The sequence below is a fragment of the Pyrus communis genome, chromosome 2 (genome assembly GCF_963583255.1).
Source record: "Pyrus communis chromosome 2, drPyrComm1.1, whole genome shotgun sequence".
NCBI classification, from domain to species: domain Eukaryota; kingdom Viridiplantae; phylum Streptophyta; class Magnoliopsida; order Rosales; family Rosaceae; genus Pyrus; species Pyrus communis.
In genome coordinates, this window is record NC_084804.1 from 28864314 (window position 1) to 28886110 (window position 21797).

The following is a 21797-nucleotide window of genomic DNA, read 5'->3' on the forward strand; positions in this document are numbered from 1 at the left end:
CTCGAATTAAGAGTTCCAAAACTACACTTGCTTTCTCTTACACGAATCCCTTGGATTTAGTTGGGCGAGTGCATTTAAAATTAGAGTATGACAACAATGGATTGCAAAACATGGTTACATAGAGAAATGCTCGCATTTGTGGTTGTAGTCATGTAGGGAGAATACCTAGGTGCTTGTGTCTTTCTGATTTTTCAATTTCCCACATTTTTGTACAACATGTTTAAAGGATTTTTTTTTATTTTTAAAGAGAACGGGTCACGAGTTAGAGAGAGAGTATAGAGCAGGTCAGGGGGCCAAACTATAAAACATGAGATATGTGTTGAAATATCCAATATTGACTGTATCATTAAGAAAAGAAGAGTTTAAATATTTTAACCCCACTCGAACTAACTGAGGTCTTTTGTGATAAAACCTCACACTTGACAGATTATGCAAGTGATAATTACTAAGTTGGGGACAATATCGGTGTTGTTGGAAATGGGCCTTTACCCGTCTCTTTGATGATTTTACATGGTATCAAAGCCAGGGATTGGCCCGAATTGAACTGCTATATGATGGGCAGGCCCTCTTAGCTAGCACGGATGGTGAATCCCTTGGGCCTACATATAGGGTAAGTCCCCTTGGCTGGTTGTCTCCATGTGGATCTTTCACATGTGACCCACTGATGTGGTCCCACGTGATGGGGCGTGTTGAAATATCCCACATTGACCGTATCTCTAAGAAAAGAAAAGTTTAAATATCCTAACCCACTCCAACTAATATCGAGGCCTTTGAGATAAAAACCCAACATCTGACTGATTGTGCGGGTGGTAATTAACAAGTGGGGGACAATATCGGTGTTGTGGGAAGTGGGCCTTTGGCCCGTTTCTTTGACAATTTAACATAGTATCAGAGTCAAGGAGTGGGAGCATACTATACTGCCACATGATAGGTGGGTCCCCTTGGCCCCACCCGAAGATAGTGGGTTCCTCGGCTTCGTGTATAGGGTGAGTCCTTTTGGCTCCGCGTAGTTGTCGATGTGTGGATCTTCCACGTGTGACCCACTAATTGGGTCCTACGTGAGAGGGCATGTTGAAATATCTTACATTGATCGTATCTTTAAGAAAAGAAGAGTATAAATATCATAACCCCACTCCAACTAATATTGAGGCCCTTTGTGATGAAACCCCACACTTAAGAATTGTTTGCGTAATTATCAAGTTAAGGAATATCAGTGTTATTACCCTTCTTTTTTTTCATCACTAGCACAACGTTGGCCAGCCACGCTAGATGTGCCACTTCCTCAATGCCGACATTGCCCTTCTCCTTTCTCAATAATCGTTACTCGCTCGGGTGTAAAATGTCGCCTTTTTTAGGATCACAAGTTTGGCATCGGGGGTAAGTGCAGCTTACGACAAGTTACCGTTGGATCAATGCCGGGCATGTCAGAGGCTAATCATGAGAAGACATCATGATTCTCCCTAAGTAAAGTCGTGAGTTCCTCCTTCTCCGTCGGACTTAGACGTGAGCCAATCTTAACTGTCTTCTCTAGCTGGTGAGGGTATTCAATGTCCTCTTAGGGTTTCCATCCTGATTCATTTACCAGGGCATTGTCAACCTTGACGCCATCTTTTTGACCCATCTACTATGATTGCTATTTGGCAGGTAGAATTGTCTTTCTGCACTCTAGTTTCTACTACTGGGGATAAAAACTTCTTTGCCTCCTTGAGAATTTGTAAAGTGTATCAGTGAAACATGGTCTGGTTACCCATGATCTCTCTAACTGCTTTTTTAGGGATGCGAAATCAGATTTTCTGATACTCGATCAAGGTCACGACTCTAATATTCACTAGCCAAGGTCAGCCCAAAATCCCGTTATTGGGAGATGGGTTGCTGACGATCATGAAGATTTACGATCAGACAATTGGAAGGTTGATAACGTCGAGCATGATTGTGCCAATGGCAGTTGAAGTAAGTTCATTGAATCCAGTCAAGACCTTTGCTCTGCGTTTAATCGTGTTTTCCAGGCCCATCTTCTGGATAACTGACAGTTGTAGAATGTTGACTGCGTTGCCGCTATCCACCATAATTCTGGCAATGATGGCGATGGCTAGTTGAACAGATATCACCAAGGCATCGTCGTGGGGAAAGTATACTCACTTAGCACCTTGCTCGGTGAAGCCGACGATTGGCCCATGTACAATATCTACGGCTTAAACTTGGAAGACTAATTTCATCTGCTGGATCTTTCTCTTCTTGGAACTATTGGTGGTTCCTAGATGCTCAGATTCAGCAAAGATACCGTTGAGTCAGATTGTCTTGGCTTGGGGTTCGACATCGGCGTTCGCATTTCGCCTCGGCCGCACAGCTGGCTTGTTGATATACTTCTCACATTTGCATTTCTTCACTAGCTTCTCAAAGTACCCCGTCCATGTGATGCAGTCACTAGTTACATGCCTTGAACCTCTGTGTACTTTATTTGATCCAGCATGGAGGTATCTCTTAGGTTGCAGCATTTTGAACCATGGTTTATCTTTGAGGTCATGACAGATCTAGTTGATCGAGACTAAGAACTTGGTGTACACCTTAGGGGCTGAGCCTCATTTCGCTGATGATCAGTCCCCGTATCTGCTTTCTGGCTTGTTTTTGTCATTGAGCAGTTTATCACTTGCATTCTTCTGAGCTGGCTTCGTGTCATTGCGTGGCTGCTCAAGCAACTTCTAGGAGTGCTTGGCCTCATCCTCGAGGGAGTGTTTTTCTGCCAAAGCACAAGAATTTGCCAGGGTCAAGTTCTCGCCCATGATCAGCTCTTAGAATAGGGGATGATTTGCTAGAAACTGCTTTCTAAAGGTTGAGCTTGCACTGGTGTCATCGTATCTGAAAATCTTTGCCTTTTCCACATTGAACCTCTTGGAATATGTGTGGATTAACTTCCTCAGGTCTTTTTTCATGTTGAAGAGGTAGTTAAACTTCTTCTCAATAGAGCAATATGATGGATATTCATAAGTGAAAACTAAGAAAAGTTCGCTGAAGTTTCGATTTTAGTGTGGCGGCAGGGTATGAAATTAATCTTACACCTCTCCTTAGAGTGTCATGGCAAAGATTTTGTACATGAGAGTGTCGTTGTTACCGTAGAGGGTCATTGTGCTTTAGTAATGCATCAGGTACCAGTCCAGATCTTCATCTTCCTTGAATAAGGTGAAATGTGGCGGGATAAACTTCCATGGTGGCTCCATTTACTCGATCTTGTCTGTGAATAATGACCTACTCATGTTGGCCACTTTTCTTCAAAGGGTATTGTCGGCAGTTTCAATGCGCAAAAATTTGCACAGTTGCTCTGCTACGAGTCTTTGTACTTTCTCTTGGATTTGCCTCTGGTGGGGCAGTGGAGCCTCCGGTATTGACCTGCTAGTCTATGTTGCTCTTTTTCATGTCATGCTAGTTTGTGATGCGATCGCAGTGCACATGGTTCATTTCTGGCTGGTGAGCAGGGGCGGGGGCTGCCAGTGGAACTCAAGTTAGACTACTCTCGTGCTTTCCTCAATACGTCATGTGGCTGCCTACTCTGGTGCCTCGCAGGAGAATCTCTTTGTCGGCTTAGCCTCATGTAGAAGCAACACTTGGAATGTCCAGACTGCTCATCGAAGTATGGACCCAACCTTGAATACACACTGACTCGTGAGTCGAGTCTAGAATAAATGATTCTTTGCGCATTAAAGCAAGAGAATACATTTTTCCCAATAACCCAAATGAGAGTGCGCACTACCTGAACATACGGTTCATAGCGGGTTGAGCGGCTGTTTGCCTGGACATCGCTGAAATGAGTCATAATCGTCTACTCTTGTCTTGCTTTAGGATACCTCATCTAAGACGCTTTGTGTCTCGATGCGCTTTGGGTGTTGCTTCATCAAGGTGGTCTGCTGCATAAGGGTGATGGTTAAATCGGCGACATGCCTAGACAATTGATGTTCGCCATTTGGGTTCTAGATAATGGACTTCCCCATGTATGGTAGAAATGTAGTGGACTACAGGTATGAAAAGCAAACCCAGAACAGGCATTCCTGTAGAAAAATGGGGTGAAAATATCCCTGGATCGATCGCCTGGTCGGTGGCTAGAATTGGGATCACTTGAAGTGGTCTCAGATTTGACGGGTCGATGAGGTGGGTCATGGATGGGGCAACCCAACTAGGTGGTTAGAGAACGTGCGAGGGCGCACTGGGCTCACATGTGTAGCAGCTGGCCTTGGGCTTACGATGTGCGTTGGGTCGACGCTGGCTCCTTGCGAGCTTAGGCTCGGTTAGTAGTAGGCTGGGCTTTGCTGGCAGCGAGCTAGGCCTAGCCTGCCTGCCCTTAGGCTACTTTTGCTGGGCTCTCGTGGGTCTAGGCTTGCTACTGTAATGGGTTGGGCCTCTTACCCTAGCCTTGTAGTGGCAGCTGCCAAGCTTTGGGCCTCCTACTAGGATATTAAGGATTGAGGCGTTGTAAGGGCATCGATGTAAGTACCTAGGTCATAGCCTGGCGGCCTTGTCGTGGTTGATTAGTCGCGGTGAAGGTGGTGGTGTGGCTTTGTGGCGATGAGACTCATTCCGCCATCGCGTTGAGCCTTAATAATCGCCGTCGTGGGCCTATATCCTCATCTTTACCTTCTGGTCCAAATTCTTTTACATACAATACAAGGTTCTATTTGTTGTGGTTTCTAAATTTCGTACCATCGTATCATTTCTCCAGGGATTGATTAAGAAACTGTTCTAGGAAAAATTAATTGATACGACATTGAGAAATTCAACATAACACAAATTCGAGAAACCAAATGCAAGAGTCTTCTTTGAGTATTTGAATCAACTTTCAATGAGAGCACTAATTTGTTGATGCAAATTTTTGCCGTCTCTTGCTTTGATGAAAATGCACTTGCAAAACAATCAATAGCTTTGATCAAAGACCTAAGCCTTACACGCCCATGAGGTTGGGGGGGGGGGGGGGGAGGGGGGTTAGGCCAATGGATCTCTGATGCCAAAGTTAGTTTCTTTGAATAGAGTAAGTGTTTGGGGGTTTTAGAGGTAGCAAAAGCATCCAAAATTCAGTAGAATTAGAGAGATATATACGGGGAGAGGGACAACCATAATGTTAGAGTTTTACCTTACACATGCCGGCAACATATTGGCCAAGGTATATGGAAAGAATTTTCTCAACATATTAAATAGAAAATAATATCTTGAGATGAGAAAATAAATATCCTTAATTGATTTAAATAGGGATTACTTACTTGAATACAGTCAATGGGAATGTAGTAAAGATAGGATTTGGGTAATTATTGAATGTCCTAGGATGAGTACTAATTTAACCTAGAGGTGTAAATAGGTTCGAACTTAAAACTAATTCAAATTATGATTTATATTATCCAGTTATGCAAACAAAATCCTACACAAATATTCAGCATAAATATAAAGAGTGCGCACAAGATGCAGGATTTAACGAGGCAAAACCCATAATTAGGAAAATCCTCGGGCTACTAAGCCAAGAAGCACTAAGAAAGAAAGAATACATAAAGACTTGCAAGAACTCATCAACTAGACACCCATACTAGCTGGTAGCTTTGTCTTCGCGCTTTGCTACTTGATCTTTCTTCAGCCTTCGAGTTGAAGTGGCACGACACTAACGTGGTTGTCAATCACCTTTCCCTCGAACTTTACAAGATACTAACTCGATCATGCAGAATGTATATATGATGAAGTGTTTGTTGAAAAACAATCAATTACAAAGATCACAAGGGACATTTTCATAATTGACATTCAATTAAAAAAATCAAATGAAAGCAGTATGAAAAATAATATTTTGTTTTAAAAACACATGTTGTCGAAAACACTAGACAGCAGTAGTATAAAAATTATTTTTCTTGCTCAAAACAAAAAGCTGCCTTTTGATTCTTTTGTCAAAAAAAAAAAAAAAAAAAAAACCAATATTCATGCAGACTTTCTCCAAAGACTTGACATCTCATATATAGATCAAAATCACCGCACCGATTAAAACAAGATAAGAACGGCAAACCATTGCAACATCTAGATAAATAATCAGTTTATTTTGAAAGCATGCAATTAGATATATCCCACCAACAAAAGATGTGCTTTGATAATAAATGTAGAAAGGATAACGCATCTTAAAGAGATAAAACACATGATGGGTAGGTGTCCTATCTCAAATACAATAATATGAGATATCTGATGAATGTAGTAGGATGCGTGCGTGCAAACGTACCTGAATAAGTATCTCATTTACATAACATCCTTGCAATTGAAAGTGTGAGAGATATCCTTAGACTTAAACAATTACAATTGAAAATATGTAACAAATCTAAGCTATTACAGACTCAGACATTTTGTCAAGAATTGCCAATTTTGCACTAACAATCTCCCCCTTTGACATTTCCTAGACAAAACCCTTAATCACAATATTTCTTAAAAAAAATATTAAAGATCATGCGCTAAAGTCTGTAACCTGCACACATTAAACAAAATACCGGTGACTAGATGTTGCAATAATAATAGGCTTTATTAAACAAATAAAGATAATCAATCAAACATCTTTTATTGTCCAAATAAGAGACTGAAAGAAACTCTCACTAAACTAAAATACTCTCCTAGCTAAAGTCTTTCCCGCTAGCTACAATCTCTCCCCCTTTTTGTCTCAGGGAAAGCCAAAAAAGAAATAGAATCAATCATGCTTGATCATCGAGTCTTCATTGGTATTCCACTCGAGATCCTCCTCTGGATCCTCTTCGAGATCCTTATTCAGATCCTCCTCTGGATCATCCTCTGGAGTAGTAGTTGGCAATGGTGTTTATTCAGAATTAGTGAACAAGGAATACGGGAAGGGGGTGTAACACAATCTGTACTAAATCCAGAATATTCATCAGAGGATAAATGATGAATAAGTGGAGCGAGCATGTTGTTGGGTATGCAGTGGATACATTGCTCCAATTGAGAAACCCGATGGCTGAGATCATTGGTAGAAATCTTAATGACTTGTTCTAATAGAGAAAATCTCTTGCTCATCAAGAATATGTTTGAAGACCTCTTTTGGAAAACCAACAGCAGGAAAAGTTGAATGAGCAGATGAGGAAGAAAACAATTGACGTGTCACAGAACGTGTACGGAGAGAAGAGAATGAAAAACACGACAATAAATAAGAAAAAAAAAGAGTCCAATCTCAATGTAACTAAAATAACAAACATATCATAATAATAATAATAAAGAAATAAAACAAACATCATTATCTAGAATTGAAAAAGATATAGCAAAGATAAGGATCATGAGAAGAAAGAGCGAATAACGATTTTTTTTATATGTTTTACAGAATACACGGTATAATGTCCACACATCGACAAATTACCCTCAAGAGATGAAGTAGGTTCTTACAAAGGGTTGTAACAAGGCTTAGGAGCTGGTTTAAGGTAATGGAGAATAAGGAGGACATAAGTCTGAGAAGTCATAGAGTCCTTTAGAAATAAAACTGGAGAGAGTTTGAGACATAAAGAACAACTTGAGCAATATAGTGCTTTGCACATGACAGTTGGATTTTTTCATTTGCTCACTTAATCATACTTGGAGAAGCTGAAAAGTCAAAAACAAAAGCATGTCTTTTTAACTCTGTTATATCTTCCAACTTCCGTTATACTGCCGTTTTCCACCGCTATTCCACTAATTAATCATGCATTTTCCTTCCACACAATTTTCGTCAGGTGTGATTAATTAGTGGAATAGTGGTGAAAAACGGTAGTATAACGAAAGTCGAAAGATATAACAAAGTTAAAAGGACATCCTTTTGTTTTTGACTTTTCAGCTTCTTCAAGTATGATTAAGTGAGCAAATGACAAAATCCAAGTATCAAAATTTAATGGGTTGGGAACACCACCTGCCTTGCTGAGTTGTATGTTCCTGTCACTTCCAAAGATTTCTTGTGCATGGGTGGGCTTGTTCTAAGACAATTACCATTTAGAGTGAATAGCGTCTTGCCATGACATAATTGATGGACTTGCTTAGTCTAAATATATCATTGTATATATATAAAAAAAGAAGATATAAATGATGAAATTTTTAGGAAAAAGACTTAATAACAATAATACACCTCTAGATTTATGTTATAACTTCTATTTTATTAATAACATGGGATTGACTTAAATAAAAATAATAATAGCAACAGAGGATGATACCAAACCCTGCTTAAGCTCAAAATAAGCATAAACTTTTTTTTGGTTGGAAAATAAGCATCAACTTACAACTCAACGAAAAATTTATAAATATTGCCATGAAGCACTCAGCAAAAAAATGCCTTGGAAGCATTTAGAAACTGAAGAACTAGATTAAGAAGAAGGCACAGATACTCTTGAAAATATTACTATTGATTATCAAGTGGTGGCGGTGCCTCATGTGAAGGATCGATTACATCACGACACCGTAAAGCTGCGCACACTTTAATGTCGGGAATAATGAACTTGCTTGGTTACATTTTTGCATTAAATTTTTTCCAACTCTTTAATATATTTAAATGTGAGATTATTAATTTGGAGTATAGAGATTCTATTGCAGTTAAAAGTAAATAATTTGTAGACCTTGTTAATCTTTAAAAGTAAATAATTTGGAGTATAGATATAATGTAATTAAGAATTCATTACATAGAAATAAAAAATAAAAAAAATAAAAAAAATAAAAAAAGCATATTAACCCTTCAGTTTGGTTGGTAAATGCACAAAATGAAAAGTATGCCATTTCTCAAGGACATTTTTTTTTTTTTTTAAAATCATAATCAATAGGTAATGGAAAATTTGAATTTGATACTTCTTACAACAATAAAAAAAGAAATGTATGATATGCACACACTTATTTTTACTTTTCACACATCTCTCTTAATTTTCAGTTGTTGGATCGAATGAATCGAAGAAGATAAATGACAAAAAATTAACAATAATGTGTGACAGGTAAAAAATGGATGTACGAATAGCACTATCCTAAAAAAAAAAAGATACCACTAATCTACTAATAGATACTTGGCACATAAAGATATAAATTAAGAAGTTTTAGGGAAAGAGACTTAATTGTAACAATAATATGCCTCTTTTCTGAGGAAAATTTGTATGGTGAGGGTAGGGAGGGACGGCAAGAGAGAGCTTAGTGTTGTGAACTATACACTCTTTCTTGTGGCCTTATGGTTTTATTTATCCTAACCAGGTAGGCTTTACTTGTCACACAAGTCATAAAGGGATTATATATTCCAAAATCTATTGGAATCTACTTCTGTATATTTATTCAATCACATTCCTTAAGGGAATTGTTATTAGCACTCCAAAAATATCATTCTACACTCCAAACTTTCTATATTAGGAAAAAAAATACACTTGTGAGGAGTGGAGAATGAGATTTTTGGAGTGCCAATAATACTTCCCTTCCTAAATAGTATAAACTAGAACTTTTGATATATGTTGTATTGTTGTAACTTGTATTTCAATAACAATAAAGATTAGTCACTCCTTCACTCCCTTAGTGTTGATAATATCGTTTATTAAAAAAAATAACAATAAAGATCGGTAAATAATTTTAGTCACTTGACTGTATGTCCATGTCAACATATATTTAATCACCTCGTATATTAATCATGGTTTGATTTTTTTTTTCTTCCTAATTTAGTGCTTTAGTTAAATTTAGTTCTAATTTTTATGGGAAGTGTTATTGGCACTCCAAAAATCTCATTCTACACTCCTCACAAGTGTATTTTTCTTTCCTAATATAGAAAGTTTGGAGTGTAGAATGAGATTTTTTGAATTCTAATAACAATTCCCATTTTTATTTCGCTCGTCAGAATATTTTTTGTTATAGACATTTAGGTAAACTTTTATGGAATATATTTCGATACACTTTGTGTTTTTTGTGTAGGTACATTAATTTCTGTAATATATTTTTGTATATTTATTTCAGTATAGAGAGATTTAGATACGTTAATTTAATATAATACATTTTTGTATGTACATTTGGGTGCATACATTCAAGTACTGTGGAGCCAAAAATAATTTAAAAACCCTCAAGTTGACACGTGGACTTTCATATTCTTGATTGATAGGCACTATTCTAAAAATTCTCACCTAGCGCTGCCTAGGCACTAGGTGGCAGACCACCACTCTTATTACTTAAGTCTGCCAAGGCCTTCGCCTAAGCGCTAGGCCACAGCTTGCCGCCTGACTAGCACTTAACGTCTTTTAGAACCTTGTTGATAGTAATGCCGCGTTAAATTGACAAGGCCCACATCTGTTCCACGTGCAGTTTAACTACCAAGAAGCTTGGAGCTACTGACTACGATATCTCCAAGCTCCGTTACCCATGGCAGGGAAATAAAGCAGAGGAATAAAGGTAGAATAAATAACTAATTCATACCTTTAAGCTTTTCTAATTGAAGACGTAATTTATTCAAGGAAGTACAATAACATCCAACCAAGGATTCTCCAAGATAATTCTTAGGATATTATTAATTGACTTTAACAATATCTTCAAAGATTAACCTCCTTACTGCCATTGCACAAATACAACTTCATCCATCGGAGGACACAACTTGGCTAACTGGACGTTGACACGTAGCCTGTGATTCTCAACCTATGTGGTCGGCCATGCTCCCTATAAATACCTCAATATACACACTTCTTAAGTAAGTTGAAGTTGTTTCTACGAAATTCAACTCTAAAATCTTTGTTTTTTTTTCTTTTTCGATGAAACAAACTTTAACATTGGAGGTTCATTGGCCAAACAGCCCTTCATTGGGGGTGTGGTTTTGGCTGTAACCAAAGGTGTTTAATTTGTTTTGTAGGTACAATTTCGTCAAATCTGAAGACGGCGAAATTTTACTATCACAATTTGGTACATTTATTGAAAGCTAGATTTAATTCTCAAAGCGGCTTTAATTTCTTTTTCAAATTTCTACTATCTTGGAGCATTTCTAATTTCAACAAATTTTCACTTTTTTAATCCCTTGATTTGTGTGCATTAGACAAGGGAAAACATGGTTAGAAATTCTGAAACAATTATGAACGACACTCCTTACATGCATAGATTTGAACTGGAGAACTAAAACCATAGTGTGGCCTCAGCCCTTCACGTCATTGCTCGCAACTTAGCATGAAGGCTGGGTGGCCTCCACCACCAGCAGCATCACTAACTGCAGTGTAGAACTAGCAGGCCACGCAAGCCTTAGGCATGCAAGTCCAAAGTTCGCAGTGATCTCCAAACCAAGCCTCCCGAACCCAAGTAGTGAAAGCCAAACCGGTTACAACATCTAATTCATCAACCTCCATGAGTCGAATAACACCCAAGCCCGTTTCCTGTGCTCCAAGCCAAGTTAGCACTTTCAAACCAATCTCAGAATTGGTTCCGTATGCCTAGCTGCTTGACCCCGAGACCAACGATTGTATCGGGGTTTTTTGGCCCAGTTTTCTAGCAGATTTGACTTTGCCTGGCCGAAATTTTGTGTCGTTGACACTTCTACCAATCATGCAGATGCCTATCAACCTAGGTACTTCACTCCGAATGGCGATCAAAATCTATTCTAATAGGAGTGAAGTTGTAGACTTTGATTTGGTCGAATAGAGGAATACTAAATTCTGTTTTTTATAAACTACGAAATTGGATTTTTCTTTCCGTCATGAGAGCACTTCTCACCTCCGTGAGAGTCCCTCCACCGTGAGGTAGTTCGCTTTCCTAGTAGACCCAGTGCACAATTAATCTCTAGTAGACCCAATACTGAGATACTGGTTTCTCCCAACCAACCCTTTGACAACACGAGTTCAAATCCCCTATCTTTTTCTTTCAACTTAAACCTCATAGTCAAATTTACTATCCACCAACCAACCCCAAATCCCGCATTATCTTAGATTCCTCTTCCATCCCTTATGCCCTTTACCTTTTGTTGCATGATCCACATTTTTCTTTTTCCCTATCACATCATCCATATTTTAGATCTTATCTGGGTTAGAAGGTCCCATTTGTTGAGATGGCAGAAAAGAGTAGGAGGAAAAGTACACCCACCAACGATAAATGCAAAGGAAACAATAAGGCAAAAGGAAGATCAGAAAAGCTAGGAAATGGGAATAGCCATAAATTGCCCTAACAGAACTGGGATACAGAAATGAGAAAGGTATACCTCCAGCTATCTATGAAATCAAATGCAAAGGCCAACTACCTAGCATACATTAAACCCGGTATTAATGGCAATGCACGTTTCAGACTAGGATTCAATAGATGTATACAAACCCCTGTTATTATGATGGTGGTCATTGTGTACCTACAATTGGAGTCAAAGAGCTATGTGGTGAGAAAGAGAAAAGAGGAAAAACAAAGAGAAAACTTGGGAAAAGCCTCAACTGTCTAAATTTCGTACACCTCTATTCAAACAGCCTGTGAAACAATTCTTACCCAGAAAGACATGGCAGGAACAGATATTGAGGAGTTAGTGGTCCATTTAGATAGGAACATGGATCTATCCACCATGAAGTAGGGAGTTAAGTTAGTGGGTACATCTTTGGTTGACAAAACTCTCAATAAATGGGGAGTTAGAAACATTATTAGATCTTCTTGGAAGGAAATGGGTAAGGTAGAAGTTAAGTGGGTCAAAGAGAATACTTTTATTATCATTATCCAAGATGAGAATATTGCAGCCAAAATCCTAAACCAGGTGTCGTGGACAGTCATGAAACATAATTTTTCTGTCAAACGATGGGTATATGAGTTAGCACTAGAGGAAGTCAATATGGAAGTTGTTTCGTTTTGGATACAAATCAGGGGTGTTCCACCATACCTTAACTCAGAGAAAATGTGAGGTGACTGGCATAAAAAATCGAAGAGTTTGAAGAAGTCGAAGACCTGACAAAAGCAAAAGGACTCTTGATAGTGAGGGTGGTAGTTAATGCCTCGAACCCCCTAACCACATGGTGTTGGCATTCGAGAGACAACAACAATGAACCTTGGGTTAAGTTTCAATACGAGAGATTATAGGATTTTTGTTATTGTTGTGGTAGAATTAGACATTCCAATACAGAGTGTTCGTTTGAACCCGTAAATGGCGGTATGGCTAGGTATAGGGAATGGACAAAAGCTGCGCCAATTCGAGATTTTATCGAATCTCCAAGACTGTTGGCTATTATGAGGGAATGAAGAATGACGGGTGTGATAAGAATGGGATCCAGGCCTGTTAATCAAAGATGTAGGGATGACATCATAGGGGATGCCGGTTAAGAAAATGTTGAACCAACGGAGGACTCCAACTATGAGGCATTGCAAAAGGACAAAGGAAAAGGCTTAAAGAGGTGGCATAGAATACAAAGGATGAACGGTGAGCCAAACCTCAACCTGCTCAATGGATAGTAGGGGGATGTGGGCCTCTAGTAAACAGTCGACTTGTTGTGGGCCTTAAGCCTATGGAGATACACAGTGGGAGAGGACAAAATCTGATGGTCACGGTTGAGGAAAGTCAGGAAGAGAGCTACACTCAGAGTGAATGAGCAGTAGTCATGCATCAAACCAATACACAGATTTCCCAAATTAAACGGAGGTAAGAGCCTAGCATGGAAAGTACCGCGAGTGGGAATGCCGGTGCTCCACAGGTGGTGGTGTGTGGCAGTAATTCTAAGTGGGAGTTGGAAGGGAAAAACAAGGAAACGATACACTCCATACAGAGAAAATAAAAACAAAGGAATAATGCGGAAGAGTTAGAGAGAGAAAAGTGATGGCTACTAAAAAACTGAGGATAATGACCAGAAAGGAAAGATGCTTGATGATGGAAAGGGTGATTTATGCGGAGGAAAAGTTACAGGAGGTCTCGGTAGAGTATCAGAATATGTGGGAGTACATGAAGGAGATATCTATGGGTGAGAGAAACGTAATGTTGGCAAAGAAAGTGGGTAAGAGTACCAGAGGCGAAGGAAATTCTTCCAGATGTGTAGCGGCTGGCCTTCAACAACCACACAATCACCATGATACACCTTTTTTTGAACTGCCGTGGTATTGGGTCAGACAAGGTAGTTTGTGCCCTACATGAGCAAATCAGGAAGCACAGACCCTCTATGATCTTTCTTTCGGAAACAAAAATGAAAGATCATAGAATATGAGGAGTCAAGTGGAGGATGGGTTATGCAAATGGATTCAGTGTCGCACATGTGGAGAGAGCGAGGGATCTAAGTCTATGGTGGGACAACTCGATACAAATGGAAATCATGAAGGCCTCTAAACACTTCATTGATGCTAAATGTAGTTAGGTGGATTCGCAGTGTGTGTTCTATTTTACGGGAGTCTATGGTACTTCTTATAAGGCTGAAAAGTCAGAATTATGGAGGGGAATGACTCAGAAGTTCAGCCCGGATAATATTCCACGGATATGTGGTAAAGACTTTAATGAATTCATATGGGACCACGAGAAATTAGGCGGTGTAGAAGTTAGATATAACCGGCCAAGATACCTGGATGACTTCATGTGCAAGCTGGAAATATATGGATTTGGAGTTCAATGGCCCCAAATATACGTGGAGATGGACGAGGAATGAACAATTGGTGGAGGCCCAACTTGATAGAGCTCTTGTTAATGAGAGCTGGTAGACGCTATGGCCTAACAAGATGGTCACCCATGACACGGTATTAGGGTCCGACCACTATTAGTCCATGGGGAACCGAATGTGAGGAAGAGGATAAAACTTTTTCAGTTTGAGGCATTTTGGGCAAAAGAAGTTAGTTGTAGAGAAATAATAAACCAAGCTTAGGCAGCCTCCCAGGAAGGCAATACCATAGACCAATGGACCTTGAAAATTAATGATTGTCGTACCAAATTAATGAAATGTAGCAGAGATAAGTTCAAATAGCGAGATTGGCAAATTCAAGAAATGATGAGCAAATTGGGGAGTCTTCAACATAACTGGAAAGGTAATTCTCAAAAAATTGAAGATCTATTGAAAAAAAATGGACAATTTGTGGAGGCAAAAGGAAAGCTTTTGGCAAAAAAGATCAAGGGTTAAGCAGCTAAAGGATGGGGATGCAAATACCAAGTTCTTCCATCAATTGACTTGCAAAGGAAAAGGAGGAACAAAATGGTTTAGCTAAAAATAACATTGGGGAATGGGTGGAAAACCCAAGGCAGGTTTGGCGACTGATAGACGAACATTTTGTTGATATCTTCACGTCGATGGGGTACTAAGATTGGGGTGACATTCTGGATTGTGTAACTCCAAAAGTCACTGAGGAAATGAATGCAACTCTCACTACTCGATTTTTGTGGAAGAGATTAAAGCGGCAACAACACAAATGGGAGGCCTAAAAGCTCCGGGTCCGGATAGATTCCAAGGGATTTTTTACCATTCTTACTGGGACATCATTGCAAATGATGTGAATGAGTTAGTTAGGGATCTGATGAATGAGACACAAAATCCAAATCGGATAAATACGACTCACGTTGTATTAATTCCAAAAGTGCAAAATCCAGAATCTATTTCGTAGTTTCGCCCCATTAGTTTATGCATCTACTCATACAAGGTACTCTCAAAGGTGATGGCTAACCGGCTTAAAGTGCTCTTGCCAGACTTGATCTCCCTAACCCAAAATGTTTTCATGGCAAGAAGACAAATACAAGATAATATCAGCATTGCACACGAACTGTTCCATTTCCTTAAACTTAGAAAAGCAAAAAAGAAATTAGAGTTGGAATTAAACTGGATATGCACAAGGCGTATAATAGGGTGTAGTGGGACTTCCTATTGGTGGTGATGGAAAAGGTGGGGTTTGATTTCCAATAAAGAAGCATGATAATGGGATGTATATCATCGGTGAACTTTGCCATTCATCTTAATAGACAACCCGGCTCAAAATTTGCTCCCTCGCGAGGACTTCATCAGGGAGATTCTTTCTCGCCATATCTATTCATCTTGGTTAGTGAAGTTTTCACTCTTCTGCTTCAACATTCCAATGATCAGAAATGGATTGAAGGTGTAGAGATGAACACAACAAGTCCAATCATATCCCACATTTTCTTTGCTGACGATACTCTGATCTTCCTGAAGGCGGAAAAGGAAAATTGTAGACACTTAATTCAATTAATTGATGACTACTGTGCGGCATCGGGACAAGAAGTTAACAAACTGAAGTCAAGTGTTTTCTTCGGGGGCAACATTCCATTGACTTTAACGCAAGAACTAACCGGCATTCTTGGAATAGGTAAGGTTGGGGACTTAGGTCTCTACCTTGGAGTCCCAGCCATATAGGGAAGATCAAAGAAATGTGGGTTGGCCTATGTTAAAGGAAGAATTTTGGGGAAAATTCAAAGGTGGAAGCAATCTACTCTATCATAAGCGGGGCGGGACGTTATGATAAAGGTGGTCGCATAAGCAATCCTAGCATACCCGATGAACCTTTTCAAATTCCCGACGTCACTATGCAATGAATTAGATGCAATGATTTCAAAATTTTGGTGGGTGCAAAAAAGTGGCGAGAACTAAATCCATTGGGTATCGAAGGAGAAATTGTGTCGATCAAAAGCTGAGGGAGGATTAGGGTTTAGGAGCTTTGAGAAGTTTAATGATGCTCTTTTGGCGAAGCAATGTTGGAGATTGATAATGGATCCAAATTCTTTGTGGGCGATGGTGCTAAAAGCTCAATACTTCCCTAGTTGCTTTTTTCTCGAAGCAAAGATGGGTAGGAGAGTTTCTTGGGCTTGGGCTTGGTCTAGCCTATTGGTTGGAAGAGATATCTTGCTTAGGGGATCTCACTAACAAATTATGAAAGGTAAAAAGGTTCAGGTTTGGAATGATAGATGGCTCTCATCCATCCCCTCGAGTAGACCAGCACATTTGGGCACTGTGCAAGTTACTCGGAATTTGAAGGTGGAATCCTTGATTTGCCCGGATACTAGGGAATGAGATATCGAATTCTTGAAACCATTTGTGTTGCAGGGGGACTTTGAGGTGATCTTGGGGAATTCCATTGGTGACCCAATGCTTCGGGATAGATTGGTTTAGCTTTTCAAGAAAAAAAATGACTTATACGGTCAAATCGGGTTACCATTGGGCTATTGCTAGGAATCGACCCCAAAAGAATTTGAGTTCTTCTACATCAGCCACCATTCCAATCTCTCTATGGAAATTGGTGTGGAGCATGAAGGCTACACCAAAAATTAAGTGTTTCATGTGGAAAACTCTTCATGCGACTATTGCCACCATGACGAATTTATTTAAAAAATGATCCTCTCCATCTCCTCTATGTGCCATTTGCAACATTATGAGGAATCGATCGAACACCTTTTCCTGCTATGCCCATGGGTGAAAGTGGTGTGGTTCAAGGAAGCCTTGAATATTAGGATCAATCGAGAAAAAGTCACTTTATGGGTAAACTGGTTGACTGATACCTTGGCGTCGGCCAATGGGTCAAAGAATGAATAGAGAAAGTTGGTGTCTTATATTGCTTTTACATGTTGGCAAATTTGGAAAGCAAGATGCAACTTTTTGTTCAACCAACAACCAATCAATCCAAGGCAGGTATTAGCAACAATTTCCATCTCGGTTGGAGCTTTCACAGAAGTTACCCAATTGCCGGGCACTCACCCAACACCCATTACATGAACTACGGAGATTACTGCCAGTTGGACGTCAACGAACTCGAGGTTTATAAAGATCAATATGGATGTGAGTTGGGAGGCAAGTTCGAGTTCAGGTTTTGTAAGGGTGGTTGCTCGAGATGAAGAAGCCAACTTTTTGGGTGCCTGTAGATATGGCATGAAGGCTATACGTGTTGCTATGGCGAAGGCACTGGCTATCAAGCATGGTTATGAATGGGTCACCAAATGGGTTATAATTCAATTATTATTGAGTCTGATTCCTATGAAGCAATCTCATGCCTTTGGGACTCACCATCAAAGGGCAGTTAGGAAGCTTTCCCTGTACTACTGAAGTGTATCAGATTGGGGGGGTCTTTCCAAGACTGTCGCTGGTCTTGGATTCCAAGATTGGCCAACAAGGCTGCGAACCTTTTGGCGTCTCGACGATGTAGGGAAATGTGCAACTTTATTTGGGTTGACAAACCTCCATCTTCCTTGGTTCATGTTCTTTGTAATGATGGTCTTCCTTGCCCCCACTAGGTCCTTTGCTGGTAGTGTAAGGAGTGACACTTTAGCATTAAATGCAGTGTCGTGATCCATGTATCTCCTTGCATTACTTGATTGTGTTGTTGTGTCCGGCTATTTGCCTTTGTGTAGGTCTCCTTGTAAAACTTTGGCATCTTTGCCTGGATTAATGTTATCCAGTTTACCAAAAATTAAAAAAAAGAAAAAGAAAAATCTATTATAACAGGTAGTAAACTTCCAAGCGCACTTGCACAACAAACCATTTTAGTGAGTTAACTTCTCGAGCACATCGAAATGCAGTATGCTCTTGGCAAGGTATCTTGAAGTAGGACATGAGCTAATAATGATATCTCTTTCCAAAGTTGTCCCTGCAAGCAACCACTTGATCAACCTTGAACCAAGCATTTAGACAACTTGCATGTGAAAATCCGTATTTCTGAACGTCTATCATCGTGGGGCAATTTGAAAAAGGGTATATCTTTCTTGTAGTGCCTTCCATTCCTCTATATTTATTTTGTTTCATATAGTATTTCCAATGTATATTTTTTAAAGGAGAAATTAGGTTATTATCCTTCCTTTTGCTATTCCATTGATTAAAATCATATTCCTTTTCAATTTTTGATTAAGGTCCTTGGGTATTAATAACATCATTAATTATTTCGATAATAAATTTTTTTATTTATTTCTAAATATATTCATTTAATGTTAAAAATGTTACAATTAGTATATTTATATTTATGACTAAATTTTTTATCATATATTTTTAGTTTTAGTTTGCACCCATTTTTAATTTATATTTCTTTTTTAATTTGTACCAATTTTCTTTTCAATTTTAAGTTGTACCCATATATTAAATTCTTTTTGTGCCCATATTTTTTAAAGTTTATTTGTATTTGTACCCATATATATATATATATATATATATATATATTAGCTAAATGTACCCATGCTAATTATATGTACCCATTCATGTAAAACTTTTTAATCTTAAAATGTACTCATTCTTAAATATACAAATTTGTTATATGTAAAATGTACCTTTTTTTATATCAAATCTATTCAATTTTTTTAATCAATTTTTAAACTTATATGGGTACATTCTTTTTTCTTTGATTTTAAAATGTATCCATATCAAGTTTAATCGAAGAAATTTACTAATATCATTAAGCCTAGTATCTTTCTTTTTTTTTTTTTTTTTTTTTTGTGATTTTGAAGAATGTACCCATGTTTTGATACAATAATTTTTTTGGTTAATTTTGATGAATGTATCCATGTTTATATATTCACACGCACACAATAGTATATTTATATTTTAATATTTTTAATCCCACAAATTATGGTTTTTTATTTAAATTCTCATTTATATAAACAACTAAAATTTCTAATTTTTAATTTAAAAAATATAGTAATGTACATAGAAATAAATTATCAAATTGATTTCAAGGACCTCGATCAAAAATTAAAAACCAACAAGGTTTCAATCAAAGAATATTCATAATTAAGGATCGCATCCAAAGTCTCCATTTTTTAAATTGCATGCAGTCATTCTAGTAAGACCACACGGCCCAATATTTTATCTTACCATTGTTGTCAACTTTAGAGTAGTTGATATATGCATACATATCCTATCTTGGTGGCTTTCATATTAGGAGGACACAAGTGCAACAGATGTCCTTGGCAAGTTAGAGCCGACACCATTCAATTATTCATTCCAATCTTATTTGCATTGTCATTACATTGGAGCTTGAGGTTGCTCCATGTGTGTACCATTCATCCTCCTTGAGTGACATCTATTATCCACTTGGCAGCCAACACTACTGCCCTAACAAGTGTCAAGCATCCAATGATACTGGACACCTCCAGCTATACATGCCGACTCCTGTCTTATATACATACCTTCTGCCACTTCATTTCATTTACATTTCCTCAATCCTTTCCCTTCTTTTATTTCGTTGCATGTAACAAGCATGCAATAGTTTTATATGTGTGTATATTTTATATATATATAGAAAAAACCTTTGAGAGAAGAGATTCTTCTTTTTTTTTTTTTTTTTTTTTTTTTTAAATAGGATTAGTAGTCTACACTACATCGAACTTTAATGATTCAAACCATCTATTTTTCAAGTTGCACCTCATAGATCATCCTTGCAAAATATTAGCTAAATCAAAAAGATTTAAAATATGGGTTCAAAAAAATTAACGAATACTTTGTTATATAAGAAACAATGAAATTTTATCTTGATAATTAAATAGGCAAACAATTTCGGATTGAATTGAATTTTTACAAGGATGATCTATGAATCGAAACTTACAAAATAGACTGTTTGGATCATTGAAATTCGATGTGGGGTGGACCCCACCTCTAATCCCCATTTTTTTGAAAAAAAAAATGAGGATCCCTATGCATAAAGAGCCTTATATATATATATATATATATATATATATATATATATATATATATATATATATATATATATATATATATTCTCTCTCTATGTGTGTGTGTGTGTGTGAAGTACTCCGGAGTTCTTATATATTTGGTTAGTGAATTGTTTGTGATTGTTCATGGAGCATGAGAACTTTAGTGTTAGGTTATCTGAGGGATAAACGTATGGTACACGGGGACATTAAGGCGGAAAGGTCATTTTAGGGGTCACATGATGAGCTGCATATTTTGAAGAATAACCAACATGTGAAGGGACGATGTGATATGGCACTACATGTATAATGATTTGACATATTACACATATTTTCTAGATTGTGTAAAACTACACGCTTGATTGGCATATTACATATTCTACTCATTGAGCTACGGTGGTTGTTGCTCATCCCTCACCCTTTTACTTTTCAGATGAGTTATTTGGCAAGACCGTGCTAGATGAGCTGGAGTTGTGTTAGGCGAGAGATTTAAAAGTTTTTATTCTTTTTGTACACCCTGTAAAGTTTTTTTGGAGTCATTTTTATAAGAGAAGTTTTTTTTTTTTTTTTTCTTTTATTCGCACGCCAGGCATGGGGTCATATTTATCCACCAACTCTAGGTTCGGAGTGTGATAGTGCACTCCAACCTTGAGACTATAGACGAAGCACTCCAAAGAGATGTGACTAACATGTGCAGGTCACCATTCACTGATGAGATTGAGCGAACAGATCTTCCTCGTAAGTTCACTATGCTTCACTTTACTCTATTTGAATGAGACGAGGATTTGGAAAGACATCTCAAGCGTTATTGCAATGCTATGTTCCTTTACAAGAACAATGATGCTCTCATATGCAAGATTTTTGCTACAACTCTGCAAGGAGAGTGAAAAAACTGGTTGCACACCTTGGCGCCATGATCAATCCAAAACTTCAACAAACTTTTCTTGGTTTTCCCTAAGGAATATTCGTCCCACCGCTCAATCAAAAAGAAATAAGATCACCTTTTCAACTTTAACAAGGACTCAAAAGAGACAATCCATAACTATGTCAGGAGGCTCAAGGCGAAGAAGGTCAATATCGGCGAATGTGATGATACAATAACCAAGGCAGCATTCAGAAAAAATAATCTAGCTGACCACCCTTTGTCTGGAGAGTTGATCATGGGTTAAGATTTTATCCTGGGAATCTCTTATATTTTGACTAAAAAGCATGCACCATGGGATGAAGCTAAACGAGCCCAAAAAGCTTCCGAGCAATCTTAAAATGACTCAGA